Source organism: Aulonocara stuartgranti (assembly GCF_965226115.1).
Source record: "Aulonocara stuartgranti genome assembly, chromosome: 18".
Lineage (NCBI taxonomy): Eukaryota > Metazoa > Chordata > Actinopteri > Cichliformes > Cichlidae > Aulonocara > Aulonocara stuartgranti.
This window is the reverse complement of record NC_138954.1, coordinates 231,749-249,688: the sequence shown is the minus strand read 5'-3', so window position 1 is coordinate 249,688 and position 17,940 is coordinate 231,749.

Genomic DNA, 17,940 nt, shown 5'->3' with positions numbered 1-17,940 from the left:
GTAAAAAAATTTTCTCCCTAAAGTGTATGTAAATATCTGGTTACAAATGTGAATATCCTGCTGTGTACTGAAACCCCTCTTGTTTTGCATAGAAATATACTGAACAACATACAAAGCATAATATATAAAATAACATTTACCAGAGTTTTTTCTTTGAAAGAACCCTCTAATGTCCATTCTTATATTTCAGTACATAACTGAAACCGATTTAGTCGGGGAGGGTAAGAACTGAAAATATGAAATAAACACAGGTAAGCTAAGACTCTTAAAAAAATTGCATTTGTTCGCTTTTCATTTCGCCATTTGTTGATTCACTTGAAGAGCAAGTAACGTAATATGGGTCAAGTGATCAGTTTGATATCAATCTTTCGTGATTCACCGTCATATTTACATTATTTATACGGTACGAATGATTTGCTTTGGTACCTGGTCAAACTTAAGCTCTCCTTAGTATGGCTGGCTCAGTTTCTCCAACAGCGCACTCACAGGCAGCAGCTGCCCCGCCCCCTCGCTCAGTCGCTTAGTGCCTGAGCTCGGATCATACCAATATCAGGGGGGATTCACGCACAGTCGTAAATTCCCACAGTGTGCACTATGTGCTTCGAATATTGTGTGTACTTTTTCTTTTATACAGTTGTCAGCCAGACATCTAACTATGAAAAATTACACTCCAAAAGACCCCGGGCTTCTGACAAAACAACCCGGGCTTAAGCCCAGTAAGCCACCCCCAGGCTCCGCCCCTGGTCTGGATAGCATTTGGAGCTTCGCTAGCAACCCGGCATTTCATCTCCGACAAAGTTATCCCCGAGAGAAGTAAAGCAAGTGTGTAAGTCCATCTCTGAATGTTTGTAAAGCATTCCTGCATTAAGCTTAACAAGCGATATATGGAGCGACTGCCTCTCCTGCTGCTACTTCAATCATGAAACTGATCAATGATCAGCTGATCGGCTTTTCTGTCGCGAGTCCGTGTCTCTTGTTTGCTTTTGGCCCACTTTGCACCAGAAAGAGGAAACCAGCGGCTGAACAACAGCAGCACGTTTAAGCTTGATCAGCTGTTGTTAGAATTTATTTATTATTACTTTCTACTCGAGGATCTTTTTCTACAGCTGACGTAACTGTGCAGGGGCGGATCTAGCAAAGTTTAGCCAGGGGGGCCGATAGGGCATGAACAGGGAAAAGGGGGCACAAAGACATACTTTTCTTTCTTATTCTCATTTAAAATGTCGAGCTTTTAATAAATAATTATCTGACACCCAAAGTTTTAATCTGAAGTAAAATGAATAGAAGTCAATTACTGTATATAGTGACTATTAAGTCTAATATATATACCCTAGTAAGCTATAGTACTTTTTCCTTTGGGAAGGTACCATCTGTGCAGTCTGCAATTTTGTTGAAGAAAGATGTTGAATCTATTTAATATTTCTTGAAAAATAATTGATTTCTGTGCATTTTTTTTCACACTGCATCAAATTAAGGTTGATTACGTCGATTAAGCATCATGAGGTGGAGCGTGAGGGGTGGTTCCCCATTTTTTATTTATTTATTTTTGTTGCTGGGAGTTGGAACCCTATTAGTTAGGTTGCTTAATATTTCTGCTAAGTACTCTTTAAAATACCAGAATAGGGAGGATGGTGTAGGTTTAAGTTTATTAGATTGATCAGTATTGCTGAACTATGAAATTTTTTTTTTGCATACAGGTATAACAGAATAGCTTTAGTGTAGTTGTTGTTTTAAACTTGAGTATGAACTTATACAAAATGCAGCAAGATATTTAAAAAACAGTTTTGTTGATTAAAAAACACTATATCGGATTCATATCGGTATCAGCAGATATCCAAATTTATGATATCGGTATCGGACATAAAAAAGTGGTATCGTGCCATCTCTAATAAAGATGCTGTTACTCTCGCTTTAATATGAAAATCCAGCACTGAAACAGGAGATAGATGACAGAAAGCAAGGAGAAGCTGAACCTCTGACAGACTCTCAGTGAGAATGAAAACTCACAGGGGAGGCCTCAAGTCAAAACTCAAAGCTTAAACACAAAACAATGTTCAGAAAATTGAATTAAAGGGCATCAGGGCCTGTTATTGATTACTGACTGATGTGTGATTAATCAGACTGTGGATCAAATGACTGAAAAGAGTCCTGAGGTGTGAAGAGATCGTGATGGATGTCTGATGGAGGACTTTCCTTTTTGCTAAAGCATATAGTTAGGGCTGGATCAGGTGACCCTGAATCCTCCCTTATAATAATAATTGCATTTATATAGCGCTTTTCAAGGCACCCAAAGCGCTTTACAATGCCACTATTCATTCACTCTCACATTCATACACTGGTGGAGGCAGCTACAGTTGTGGGGCAGACTGACAGAAGCGAGGCTGCCATATCGCGCCATCGGCCCCTCTGGCCATCACCAGTAGGCAAGTAGGGTAAAGTGTCTTGCCCAAGGACACAACGACCAGGACAGAGAGCCCGGGGATCGAACTGGTAACCTTCCAGTTACAGATGCGCTTCCCAACCCCCTGAGCCACGGTCACCCCTTAGTTATGCTGCAATAGGTGTAGGCTACTGAGGGATTCCCATGATGCACTGGGTGTTTCTTCTTCACTCACTATGTATTAATAGACCTCTCTGCATTGAATCATATCTGTTATTAACCTCTGTCTCTCTTCCACAGCATGTCTTTATTCTGTCTTCCTTCTCTCACCCCAACCAATCACAGCAGATGGCCCCGCCCCTCCCTGAGCCTGGTTCTTCCTGTTAAAAGGGAGTTTTTCCTTCCCACTCTCGCCAAAGTGCTTGCTCATGGGGGTCATATGATTGTTGGGTTTTTTTCTCTGTATGTATTATTGTAGGGTCTACATTACAATACTCTCCACTCCACCTAACTGTAGTAGCAAAGGGGTGGAGTGGAGAGAGTGTGGACCCAAATGCAAACACTGGCAACGGACTTAAACTGAAAACACACCTTTTGTTGAGGCAGAAGAAACACAAACACAGCGCAGTAAGATAATGACTACACTGACAAAAGCTAAACAGGAAGGAAACTAGAAACATGTATAAACAACTTTAAAACCTTGAGATGTGAAAACTGAAAAATAGGAAATGCACTGGGAAATACGTAGATGATCTGGCGACAAACAGAGGAACACGAGGGCTTAAACACACAATTGACCCCTCTGAGGGGGTCATATGATTGTAGAGGGATAACGAGGAAATGACACACAACGAGGCTGGGGGAAGCAAAACTGAAAAGTAAAACAGGAAACGTAAGGCAGGCACTCGAGACTGTCAAAGTAAAACAGGAAACATGACACAACTGGGTCAGACATGACCAGTGTTGGGCAAGTTACTTTAAAATAGTAACTTAGTTACATTACTAGTTACTTCTCTCAAAAGTAACTCAGTTACTTCAAGTTACTCGTTACTTTCAAAGTAACTAGTTACTAGGGAAAGTAACTTTGGTTTTACTCAGAATTCTCTTGTTAATGTGTTTCTTCCATAACTTTGCCAGTCTTCTAGCTTGCTTACTTGCCACAGTGCACTGTGCCACCTACCAATAGAAAGGAAAAGATACTGTGCATATTTCCACGAGAGAAATCCCACACCTGGACCGTCATTGACTGCTGCCATGATTCTAGCCTACGTCACAGCGTCATGTGCGCCTTTTACATCCAACACAAAAACTGCAGTCGTGGTGCTTTGATTGTACTCAGAACTCGGAAATTCTGCCTTCTGAATAGGAAGATGTAGGTAACACCAGACTGCAGATGAGCTGCATACAGAGCTGGACTGGGACAGAAAATTGGCCCGGACATTTTAGACACCATTATAGGAAAAATCATAAAGCCTTTGAATGAAAACAAACGCTGTTGTGACAGTGATGTACACTGTTTTGATGGTATATATGCATCAATCTATCAATCGTTTGTTGTAAGATTCAGATAATTATTTTTTAAAAGCTAGAAATTTTAAATGAGAATAAGAAAGAAAAGTATTTCTTTGTGCCCCCCTCTCCCTGTTAATGCCCTACCTGCCCCCCTGGCAACACTTTGCTAGACCCGCCCCTGCACAGTTACCAGCTGTCAGCTGCTTAGAAAAGGATCCTGGTGTTATTTGTCTCTCAGAAACAGTTCATAACTTCAACTCATCCATGTCACCTAAAGGGTAAACCTGTTTCTCCATCACCTGTTCAGCTCTGATGATTCAGTAAGGACATCTCCTGGTTTCATCTTCATGTTTCCCTCTCACCAGATAACCAAACCATATCATGACCAGCAGCTTTACAGCTGTGGCTCCAGCAAACATCAGCTGATACTAGAAATTAATATTAAATACATTCTAACAACAGCTGATCAAGCTTAAACGTGCTGCTGTTGTTTAGCGCGACATCTGCTGGTTTCCTCTTTCTGGCGCAAAGTGAGCGATAAATAAACAAGAGAGCCGATCAGCTGATCATTGATCAGTTTCATGATTGAAGTAGAAACGGGAGAGAGAGGGGGAGAATGAGAGAAGAAGAGGCAGCTGTGCAGCAAAGACACAGAATAACTGCAGCTTTGTGCCTTTTTCATTGCAGCTGAATTACGGGACAAACTGTTCCTTTTCACCTCAATAAGAAACGCGTAATATTTTCTCTGAATACCAGACGGGACGGTTGGCAACTCTAATAACTTATGAACAAAATAAAGTTCAACATCATTAACTTCATAGCACCACCCAGCTGTATAGAAACTCCGTCATGCTAGCTAGCACGCAGTACGGAAAAAGTCAGCACAACGAAAATAAACTCAGAATCAGAATCAGAATCAGAATGGGTTTATTGCCAGATGTTGAGGTTTACAACATTAGGAAATTGCTGCGGTGCTTCAGTGCAGACAATAAGAATTAAAGTGCTATGTAGAAAGAAAGATATGTGCATGAGATATATACATGAGAATAAGAATTATGAGTGCTACGTAGAAAGTGCTACGTACTCCACCTAAACTTGGTTTATATCTGACCCAGAGAGACTGCAGGTCATAACTTCTTACCTGAAGTTCAGTTCACACTTGGACCGGCGGCTGCCTCGGGTCTCTTTTCCTTCTGCATCCCCTTTCTCCAGCCCCAGAACGTGTTGCTTTCTCTCATCCACCTGCTGGCCTCCACCACTTGCTAATGTTACTGAATCTGTGGAAGCTCCGCGATAGCCACCACACGAAGTAACGACCCTATCTAAATCCCAGTAACGACTAACGCGTTCCTGATTTTGGCATAATAACTAGTTACCGTGCTCGTTACCACAATAATAACGTAGTTACTGTAACGCGTTACTTAATAACGCGTTAGTCCCAACACTGGACATGACACAAGGAACTCAGGGGAAGCACAGAGACAGAAATTAAGAGACTAGAAACGAAATAACAATGAAATCAAAGACTATTCATAATTCAAAAACACAAAATGCTGGGTCACAGACCCCGGACCGTGACGAATAAGGACTGATAAAGGTCTGAAGGAGCTCTGATGGGCTCCTGTAGGGCCCAGTGTGAAGATGCTTGTTTGACATTTACACCAGACAGCAGGAAATAAGAATAAATAACATATAAGCTGCAGGAAGTCCAAATCAGAGGTGAAGAAGAAAAAACCACAGGGAACTGTTCTGTTGAGCCTCGTTTCCAAACTTCCGTCCTACCTGTGCTCATCACCTGCCTGAATGATCGCTGCTCTTGGTCAGCTGATCAGTTACTGGAAATGAACCAGTACATTTTCCTGAGCTACTTGAGTAAACAGAGAGAGAGAGAAAGAGAAAAGGCTGACTTTGTCTACTGAGTGGGAGTCTGCCTGCAGGAGCTGCCACAAGATTTTATCAAGCTTAAGTCAAACATCACAGGAAGTCTACCACCACGCCACCTTCATCAGCATTATCCTCTTCATCTTCTCATGTCGGTCTCAGCAGTTCATCAGCAGATCAAACTCTGCCGTGGTTCATCTGCAGGTTTATGACATGCAGCTCACAGGACAGCTGTTTATATTTAGAATGAGAAGAAGTGTGTGTTTCCACTTTGAGAGGAACAGCCAGGAACTGAGCGATGACAGTGCTGCACAGTTTAAAGCTTGGTGAGGCTGTGGTTATGCTGTTGTTAAGTGGACAAGCAACTGATATAGGACAGAAAACTGTCTCAGAGGTCAAAGGTCAGTACTGCAAGGTAATAGGTACCTAATGTGAATCTTCCGTTTGTCTAAAGGGGTGGGGGCGGAGCCACAGAGACCCGTGAGTCTCAGGTGTTCTGATCTGTGACAGCCTGCAGCTGCTCTGAGCTCAGGTGTTCACAGGAAGTGAATCAAGTGCTACTGAGGGCAACACACACACACACACACACACACACACACACACACACACACACACACAGCTAAAAAAAAACACTACCGCATGAAACCATGACATCAGTGAGAGGACAGCTGATGTCACCAGGACTGCACCGGGCAGAGAGCATGCTGGGAAACATCTCCTCGCTGTGCTAAGTGGAGCGGAGGACAAGCTGATTGTTTCCAGAGATAAACAAGTCCTGCAGACAAACAAGAACTCACAGCTGAGCTCTGCAGGTTTGACTTAAGGACACTTCTGCAGCAGTTCAAACCACAGCAGAGTTACTCAGGTGTCAACAAAGGGTCATACGTCTGCTTCAAACTTAAATTTACACAGGCCCAGACTCTTCAGTTCACATTTATTTGAACAACAAGATCAACAGACACAGAGAGAGGTGACACAAACAGCCAAGAACAGACAGGTCAGCAGGTAAGAACAAGGTCAGTGACTCCATCGTCTGTGCTGATGATTCAGAGATTCATGAAGCAGAGCTCAGAGGTTGGTGATGTTCATACCCTCAGAGCTGTGGACCATGCCTGAATACCTTCAACATGAACACAGCTCATCCACAAACAGCAGAGCATCATCATCATCATCACTTTTATTCATAAAGCACAAAGTGCTGTAGATTTGAACTAAATAATAAAATTACATAAGATATAAATAAAATAATTAAATAAATCACACAAAAAAAATTCCATCCATCTCAGTTGACTGAAAACAATTCTCTCTAAAGCCTTGGAAAGTAAAGGCATCTTGGAAACATAATTAGCTAAGGCTGTGTGATCAAGGCAGCGGCTGCACTGCTGCATGTTTGAAATTTGCAGGAACCACAGCAGAGGACACACTGCCCTAGAGCAGCTGAAGCTGGCCTTCAGACTGACACACGACAGTGGACACAATGACATACAACAACAACAAGCAAGAACAGGAATGAGAACTGTGAAGTGCTTCCTGCTTCCTGTCACAGATTCCCACTGTGAACTCGCCGTGGTCTCCAACTACAGACAAAGACAGAACTGACAGGGCTTCAATGTGTTTAGTGCTTTAAATGCATTTCTGTATAATAACTGTGCTGCAGTAACACCTGTGACAGGTCTGAACCTGAAGCTGGAGGCTGTACTGTGACGCAGGACCTCGTCTTATCCGGATACCTTCAAGGTTAAGCTTGGGGCTTCTGGACTGTGAAGGTGGTTCATTTCTTAACATGGCGATTTACTGATGTTTCCATCACCACCTGCTGACCAATCAGTTCTCCAGAAAATACTGTCGCCATTCCTGGAAGATCCCTCACAGCTCTGTGTGTGAACAGTCGGAGGCTGTGAAGTTTTTACTAGTGTGATGTTTTAATAAATAATAAGTTCATTATTATTTCTGTCAGCAGCAGTGAGCAGCATTAATATCTGCTCCTGAAACAGGTCCGCTGCACCGGCTGAGCTCAGATCAGATTTGAGTTCACTTTGTTCTTTACTGTCAAACAGCAGCGAGTCTGCAGCTGAGAGCGCGCAAAGCTGCGAGGGGAGGTTGTGCAGCCGTCGCCTTAAAAACCAACCGCAGCTCTGAGTGCGCTCAGTGATAAAACCGTTAACCAGAGTTAAAAGGTTTGTTGTGATTAACTGAAGAATTTTTACTGCTATATTTTCATGATCTCTGTTGTCACCATTTGATAACGTGTGGAGCAGGTGGCATTCACGAGGATCGTTTCTGTGGAGGAGGGGTCATGCGACCTGTGAAATGCCCCTTTGTGATTGGTCAGATGCTGGGTTGGAGATCATCATATACTTCAGGAGAACTTACACCCTGCACTAACCATCAATGGTGCTGCTGTGGAGAGGGTAAGCAGCACCAAAGTCCTGGGTGTGCGAGAGCCTCAACCCCCATAATGAGCACATGGAGAGCATCCTCACAGCTGCTTCTCTTCCCTCTCTCCAGGACATCTACTGCACCCACCTCACCCAGAAAGCCCTCTGCATTACAGGTGACTCCACCCATTCATTCAACAGCTTCTTCACTTTGCTGCGATGAGGAAAGAGACTGAACCTGAGCCTACCTGGTATTAGGAACAGACTGAGACAGCAGGCGCATCGCGCACCACTGCCCAGTATCCTACTGGCCAATGTACAATCCATGGAGAACAAGCTCGATGACCTAAGAGCAAGGGTCACCTTCCAACGTGACATGAGGGACTGCAACATTCTGTGCTTCACGGAGACATGGCTGACCCCCACCGTGCCGGACCAGGCCGTAACTCCGTCGGATTCATTCTTTGTGCTCCGCGCGGACAGAACGGCAGAGTCGAACAAAACCAAAGGTGGGGGAGTGTGTTTCATGGTAAACAGAAAGTGGTGTGATGCCAGGAGCACTTCTACTCTCTCCAGCGGCTGCTCGCCACATCTGGAGTTCCTGAGCATTAAGTGCCGCCCTTTCTATCTGCCCCGTGAGTTCACCTCGGTCATCGCCACGGCGGTCTACATCCCACCCCAAGCGGACACAGGTATGGCTTTGTCCGAATTACATGATGTGCTGAGCTCGCTTCAAAACAAGGACCCGGGCGCAGCCCTCATTGTAGCAGGAGACTTTAACAAAGCGAACCTCAGACAAGTCATGCCAAACTTTTACCAGCATGTCTCGTGTCCAACGAGAGGGGATCGGATTTTGGATCACTGCTACACGCCATACAAGCAGGGCTACAAAGCTGTCTCACACCCGGCTTTTGGGAAGTCTGACCACAACGCCATCTTCCTCATCCCCCAGTATAAACAAAGCATACGGAGGGAAGACGTGACCACGAGAGAGGTAAAACGGTGGACTGCCCAATCAGAAGCTACGCTACAGGACGCACTCAACGACGTAGACTGGGACATGTTCAGAGCATGCGCAGTCGACATCAACGAGTTTACGGAAGTAGCAGTATGCTTCGTCAGTATGCTAGCGGAGGAGATTATCCCCACTGCGAGAGTCACCACATTCCCAAACCAGAAACCGTGGATGGACAGATCGATCCGCACTGCAGTGAACGCCAGAACCGCCACCTACAACGCGGGTCTCGCCGCTGGCGATATGAGCGCCTACAAAGCGGCCTCATACGGCGTGCGGCGCGCGGTGAGAGATGCCAAACGCAGGTACCGGGAACGTGTGGATTCCCGCTTCCACCAGGGTGACACACGGAGTATGTGGCACGGACTACGCACCATTACGGACTACAAAGCCAGGGACACTGCGCCGATCAACGCCGACTCTGCATTCACCAACGAGCTGAATCGGTTCTACGCCCGTTTCGAGGTTAGCCAGGCGGCTAATGCTATCTACCGCCTGACTACCGAGATCCACCATCATCCCTGTGCCCAAGAACAGCAAACCCTCATCCCTGAACGATTACCGGCCAGTTGCACTGACCTCGGTAGTAATGAAGGTGTTTGAGAGGCTGCTGAAGAACATCATCTCCTCCTCCATCCCAGACACCACAGATCCGCTGCAGTTCGCCTCCCGATCCAACAGATCCACAGAGGATGCCATCGCCCACGTCCTACACACCACTCTCAGCCACGTGGACAAGAAACAGGGTAACTATGTGCGAATGCTGTTTGTTGATTACAGTTCAGCGTTTAACACAATAGTGCCCTGCAGACTGTTCACAAAGCTCAGGGATCTGGGACTTAACAGCCGTCTGTGTGCATGGGTGTTGGACTTCCTCACTGGCAGAACTCAGGTGGTGAGGGTGGGCAGGTGCTTCTCCAACAGCATCACCATCAACACAGGAGCACCTCAGGGATGTGTCCTCTCGCCACTGCTCTACGCCCTCTACACTTCAGACTGTGTGGCCACCCATGGCTCCAACACCATTGTGAAGTTTGCTGACGGCACAGTGGTGTTGGGTGCCATCTCCAACAACGATGAGGCGGCCTACATGGATGAAGTGAAGAATCTGGCATCGTGGTGCCAGGACAACCACCTCCAGCTGAACGTCGGCAAGACCAAGGAGCTGGTGGTGGACTTCAGAAGGGGTCAGCACAGAGACTACAAGCCCATCATCATCAATGGAGCTCCAGTGGAGAGGGTGCAGTCCTTCAAGTATCTTGGTGTCCACATCTCCTCAGACCTGACATGGGCTGCCCACATTCAGGTCCAGACCAAAAAGGCTAGGCAGCGCCTGTATCACCTACGACAACTGAGGAAGTTCAGGGTCTCTCCAAAGATCCTCAGGATTTTCTATACAGGCGCTGTGGAGAGCATCCTCACACAGAACATGACATCGTGGTTCGGGAACAGCTGTGTGAAGGACCAAAAAGCTCTCCAGAGAGTGATCCGTACAGCAGAACGCTGCTGCAGGATTGCTCTCCCCTGCTTGCTGCTACTACTGCACATTCACCCAGTGTATATACTATATATATATATATATATATATATATATATATATATATATATATATATATATATATATATATATAATGTTCTTCCTCTACACCCCCCCCCCCCCCCCCCACACCCCAATTTTTGCACATGTCGAGGAGCGTGTCAGGCTACATTTCACTGTGTGTTATACTTGTATAACTATGCATGTGACAAATAATAAAGAACCTAGAACCTAGAACCTAGAACCTACCTGAAGGAGATTAGGAATCTGGAGAACTGGTGCCAGAGGAACAACCTCCTTCTAAACGTCAGTAAGACAAAGGAGCTGATAGTGGACTTCAGCACTAAGCAGGAGAGGAACTACCAGACCCCCGTCATCAACGAGTGCCCAGTGGAGAGAGTGGACAGCTTCAAATACCTCGGAGTTCACATCACGCAGGACCTGTCATGGTCCTGTCACATCAACACCGTGGTGAAAAAGGCCCGACAGCGTCTCTACCACCTCAGACGCTTGAGAGACTTCCAACTGCCCTCCAAGGTGCTCAGGAACTTTTACTCGTGCACCATAGAGAGCATCCTGGCGGGAAATATCTTAACCTGGTTCGGGAACAGCACCATGCAGGACAGACGAGCTCTACAGAGGGTTGTGCGGTCAGCTGAGCGCACCATCCGCTCCGAGCTCCCTGACCTGCACTCAATCTACAGCAGGCGGTGCTGGACCAAGGCCAGGAAGATGGTGAAGGACCTCAGCCATCCCAACAACAGACTGTTCTCTCTGTTGAGGTCAGGAAAGCGATTCCGCTCCCTGAAGACCAACACAGAGAGACTGAGGAGGAGCTTCTTCCCGCAGGCGATACGGTCTCTCAATCACACCACCACACAGTACTGACCCACACATATGGTTCTTACACACACACTGGACTTTCTGGACATTGTTTTTGCACAACACTGGTCACTATATTCTTCATTTCCAGTTAATACTTGTACAGCTGCTGTTTTTGTGTATATATTTATATATATATATTTATATATATATTTATATATTTATTGATCTTATTCTTTCCCAGTTAAATTTACCCTTCATTCTAATTTGTGTTGTACAGTTATTTCATTTTTAACCTTAATTTATATTTTATTCCTTCCTAGTTAAATTTACCCTTTTTAATTTTTCATATTTATTTCCTATCTTATTCATAGCCTTTTCCTTTTTTGTTCTCTTTAGGTCACGAGCAGTTGTCCAAGCATTTCACTACATATCGTACTGTGTATGACTGTGTACGTGACAAATAAAATTTGAATTTGAATTTGAAGAGCCTCCAGGCCAGAACCAGCAGACTGAGAGACTTCGTCCATCAGGTTGTCAGGATGCTGAAGTCTCTCCCTGCTCTCACACATGAACTCCAGACCTGCATCCACCTCTTCCCTCTGAACCCCCAAACATACACACTCTGAACCACCACCACCCTTCACTGACTGCCCCACACCATGTGCACACAAATTCTTGGATTGTGTTGGACTCTATAAGATTTTTACTTTTTTATCTTTATGTTGTTTAGTGTCACACTGAGGGCCGTGGTAACATTGCAATTTCAAATTCCTGTGCATGATCTGTACATGCGGTTTCTGACAATAAAGCTGACTTTGGCTGCGTTCACTCTGCAGGTTTTAATGCTCAATTCCAATTTTTTTAAAAATCAGATTTTTTTATCTGCTTGTTCACACGATAAATAAAATGCGACGACAAACGCGCTCTAGTGTGAACCCTCAAAGCAGCCGCATGCACAAAAGAAGGCGTCACACACAACACACTCTGTTTAGACCCAGAGCAAACAATGTTTGACTTATGGCCTTAATATAAAGACTTGTTTACATTTCCCAGTTTTGCTTTAAGTTATAAAGTTTTTGTGTTATCTACATTTGGCCTAATAATGATCCTTATTGCTGTTTAAGAGAGGAGCGGTGCTTCGAAGGATAGTTGCAGATTTCTGTCAGACTCTGCAGATTATACAGTACAAATAAAATGTTCACGTTTCTCCAACATTGTCTTCCCAACAGTTTCACTGGATGGACAGGAAGCGTTCACGATGTCTTATCGAGCGCTTCTCCGGCGCTGATAATTGGCGTCTGTCTTGTGTCAGTGATGTAAAAGACGGATTTAATGCAACGTGACCATCAAACAGCAGTCGCTTTCTAAAACATCAGATATGTATCGGATTCAGCACCACATACAAAAGTGACCCAGATCGGATTTGAAAATATCGGATTTGCGCCGTTCACACTGTCACCATGATCGGATATGGGTCGCATAGGGTCAAAAAAGTTGGATTTGACGCGCTTTCACCTGCAGTGTGAACGTAGCCTTAGTCTTTAACACCAAAATCTGAGCTCAGACTCTGACACAGTTCAGCTTCTGAACCACGGGACGATCCCGACGCCTCGCTGACCTGCTGGAAACTGTTTTTAAACAAGATGTAGGACCTGATGCTTTCAGCTTCAAAATCGCTAATCTGTCATCTTGTGTTTTGCTCAGTGTTCAAGCCTTTGGTGTGACTGCAGATTTCAGATTATTGACTGTTAGAACGTCTGGATGTTTAAAAGCACAACACCAGCATGAGTACACACACACGCACACACACACACGCACACACAGTCAGTGTAATATCAGGTGACAGTTTCAGAGGTTTGGCATTTCAGAGTGTCCTGCTTCAGCCTAAAGGTTGCAGTTCGGGGTGACACACACACGCATACCATCAGGTGGTTACCAGCTGACAGGAAGTGACATGACTTCATGTCTGGGATGCAGCTGATTAAAACGTATTGACACACATAAATAAATAAACCTTGATAGTGACTGTGTGACATCATCTGTGTCTCTGAAACTGTGAGTCATCACAGATTCATGTTTTCTGCTCAACTGTGTAAGGGTAGGGGATTCAAGACCCTATTGGGAACACTCCCACAGGGATGACTGAGAACCCTCACAGATGGTCAGGTCCTCATGTGTATGCTCTATCTCTATAGTAGCAGCTTATCTACCACCAATTTATTCCACCACTTTTGCACCATAAATCTAAAAGTGCTGTACGTGTTGGTACTAGGGATGTAAGAAATATCTCCATATTTTGTGTTGTCATACTGAATCAATGTTCAAAAGCAGCGTTTTGGTATTTTCATTGAGAATGTCCATCCATTTATTGTTTATTTCTTATTTCTGTGTGGTGCAACCGCTAGTTGTTGGCAATTTTCACCACCTTCACTCTGATGGAACGTCGAGGTTCCTGGCTAGTTTGCCAAACGGAGAAGTAGAACAGTGGATGTGTGACAAATAGTGCTAGCTCACTGATGACTGAAGAGGACAGGATGCAGCAGCCCCAGCAGCTTTTTTGGATTCAGGACAAAAGAAGGCAGTAAAGACTATGACAAGAGCTATGCAGTCTGTAAAATCTGCACCGCCAGGGTCAAATACTCGGGTAACACGACATTTTTGCGAGCACATGTATCTAGACACCAGATCAACATAGCATCAAATGCTAACTTTAAAGACAGGTGATCCCATGCAACAGACAACAGAAGAAGTTCACTTTTGGAAACTAGCAGCAACTTTAGCTCGTGCAACCAAAATAAAGCAGTCAGTACTTGTTTTTATTTGCAAAGACATGTTGTGCTGTGGAGAATAAAGGATCTTGTAATATGATTTGTTATGAAGTAACAGTAGGTTAGCAGCGTTTTGACCACCAGGGGGCAACAGTGTTTTTCTTTATGACCCAGTTCCGGTAATAAAAAGATGACTGCGAGGTCCAAATAGTCTCCGTGGGTCCTTACCGCTTGGAACATCACACGATTAAAACGCCCCGTTACACCAGTCCTTCCCAACTGTCACGGTTTGGCAGGGCAAACCGTGGGGATGTGGGGAAAGGAGGACCCAGGCGCGGTGCTCTGTGTATAAGCAGTGCATTTATTTACAGTGAATGGAACTGTGGTGTAATTGCATTGTACAGTAGATATTAATGCAGCCGGTTAGTGTAGTTAGGCTGACGGCAGCTAGAGGGCGAGACCGGGGAGTTTGGAATGTAATGGTATGGTGTGTGGGGAGCAGAGCAGGAATGGGAAAAAATAAACAAGGGTTATGAATCGTACAGTGGACCCGCGTATAATTGAATAACACGACAGGAACAATAACAGTAAATCCCCGTGCTCTCCCGTGACTCCCGTGTCGTGTCTTCCTTCCCAATAAGTCCGTGTCTTGTGGTCTCTGCTCCCGTGTGTCTGGACTCCCCGTGCTCGCTGCTCTTCCATTTTCCGTGCTCTCTCTCTCTCAGAACCAAAACAAGCAAAAACAACAAAATAACAAACCCTCCCAGGTCACAGTCCCAAAGTTAGACCGCGCATCCAACAGCGGTGCAAAAAAAAAAAAGAAACCCCCCCACAAAACAGTCCCCGGCGGCAACAACAATAACAGAGTTCAGGAGGCCTACCTCGGGTCCCGTGACAGCAGTAGGACGCTTTAGGGGGCCTACCTTGAGTCCAGTTGTGACAGCCTTGAAGCTCCTGCGGGCAGCCATGGGTCCGGCAGCAGCGGCAAAACGGTTCCGGCGGCCTGGCCCGGGTCCAGTGGCGGCGACGCTGCTCCTCCGGCGACCTGTCCCGGGTCCGGCGGCAGCGGCATGGCAGCTCCGGCAGGCGACAATTTAGCACAACCCATGTTACGTGTCTGCAGGCTGCATGTTTTCTTTCCCTCTCCTTTTGTTTGCCGTTCCCTTAGGTCGCAGACTGCAGGCTGATGTCAATCTGGGGACGTCCAACTAATTAGAGGAGGGAGGCCCTGATTGGACAAACCAGGAGTGAACACCTTGATAAGGAGACTCACCTGTGGCTGGGTGTGGTGCTCTTCCCTCCTTTGAATTGTTTGGCACATGTGTGACGGTTTTCCTGCCGGCTTTCTTTTGTTTGATGATTGTGGTAGGAGTAAAGTGGACTAGGTAAGTTTGGGGACCCCATACACTTACTCACATAGAGTCTTTTTGTTAGAAACACTAGGTAAGTAGGTTGGTGCCACCCATGTAATTTTGAGCTTGTTTTAAGTTAAGGTTCAGGGTCTTTCTCTCCTGTTTGTTGCTTTTCTAGGATAATAGCTCAGCTCAGCTAAGTTTTGGTTTTGTCTTTTTGGTGTTTTTTTTGGCACAACCTAACTGTCCCTTTTCCCCCCACATTTGTTGTTTGAATCTGGGTTGTTTATTTTGTGACAGCGCTGCCATTAAACCTTTTTCATAACACCTGTACCGAGTTTCCGGAGTTGTTGTGTTATCCCCTCCTGCCCTCAAGGAGACGTAACAACCCACTATTCCCGATGTGCTGGCTGTGCAGGACGTGGCCATGCCGGATGTAGACGTGGCAGCCATGTTGCTGGTTGCGGAGGACGTGCTGGTCCCTCTGGCTTGCAGAGGTCTTCAGCGGCCAGCGCGGGCTCGTCCCGCTCTCCGAGCTCCTCAGCTGGCGGCGCATGTCCCTCCTCCGGTGGCGGTGCGGGCTCCTGCCGCTTGCTGAGCTCCGGCTCGCCCTGCTCCAGCTCCGGCTTGCTGACCTCCTCCGGCAGTGGCGCTGGCTCCCCCGGCTCACTGAGCTCCAGCTCCGGCTTGTTGAGCTCCTGCGGCAGCGGCTGAGCAGGTCCGGGTGGCGACGTAGCAGGCGGTGAAGAAGATGGCAGAATGGTGGCTGCAGGCAGATGAGACGACGGCGGCGATGCTACCTGCTGGCTTACACCAGCGTCAGCGTCCACTGCAGACACACAAACAGATGGTGAGGAAAATGAAAAATTGTCTGTATTATTACGTATTACCACAGCCGGCTCTTGAGACGTCCGGGAAATCGGCTGCGGTGAGGAACGCCGGCGGCGCGAATGTCGTTTCCGTGTGTCAGGCTGTGAATCCACCAGCTGTCTGGGCTGATGAGTTGGAGAGTGGAGGTGGAGGGTTGAGAGCAGTAAGTCCAGGACAACTGAATTATGGGAATCCACCAGACAGGGGAATTTAAACAGCGTTTCCTGTAGCCGTCTCTCCATGGCGCGACGCACCACTTCCCCGGGTTTCTCCCACCACAATTCACACAGTCTGTAAACTCTGTCCATAACCTCCCTCCTGAGCCTCTCCTCAGCTGGGTCAATGCTGGGCGGGATCATTCTGTCGCGGTTTGGCAGGGCAAACGGTGGGGATGTGGGAAAAGGAGGACCCAGGCACGATGCTCTGTGTAAGCAATGCGTTTATTTCAATTCAATTCAATTTTCTTTATATAGCGCCAAATCACAACAAAAGTCGCCTCAAGGTGCTTCATAGATACAGAGAAAAACCCAACAATCATATGACCCCCTATGAGCAAGCTCTTTGGCGACAGTGGGAAGGAAAAACTCCCTTTTAACAGGAAGAAACCTCTGGCAGAACCAGGCTCAGGGAGGGGCGGGGCCATCTGCTGTGTTTGGTTGGGGTGAGAGAAGGAAGACAGGATAAAGACATGCTGTGGAAGAGAGACAGAGGTTAATAACAGATATGATTCAGTGCAGAGAGTTCTGTTAACACATAGTGAGTGAGAAAGGTGACTGGAAAGGAAAAACTCAATGCATCATGGGAATCCCCGGCAGCCTACGTCTATTGCAGCATAACTAAGGGAGGATTCAGGGTCACCTGGTCCAGCCCTAACTATATGCTTTAGCAAAAAGGAAAGTTTGAAGCCTAATCTTGAAAGTAGAGATAGTGTCTGTCTCCTGAATCCAAACTGGAAGCTGGTTCCACAGAAGAGGGGCCTGAAAACTGAAGGCTCTGCCTCCCATTCTACTTTTAAATACTCTAGGAACAACAAGTAGGCCTGCAGAGCGAGAGCGGAGCGCTCTAATAGGGTGATATGGTACTACAAGGTCATTAAGATAAGATGGGGCCTGATTATTTAAGACCTTGTATGTGAGGAGCAGGATTTTGAATTCTGGATGTATAAAACCCCTGTGATTTTGTGTATATAGACTGTTCCACGGACCCCTCTAACCACTGCTAAGATGGTACATTCCTCCCATCCTTTGTTTGTGTTTGCGCTGGTTCACCGTGATAGCGCTGGTGGAGCTGGGCTGTTGTACTGAACATGTGTCGTGCGTGTGCGTGATGATAAGTAAGTGCCTTGTATTTGTTTGTTCTATGGTTGTAACTTATCATATACTTGCCTATGTACATTGTGTGATGCTTTTATAGAGTTTTCCA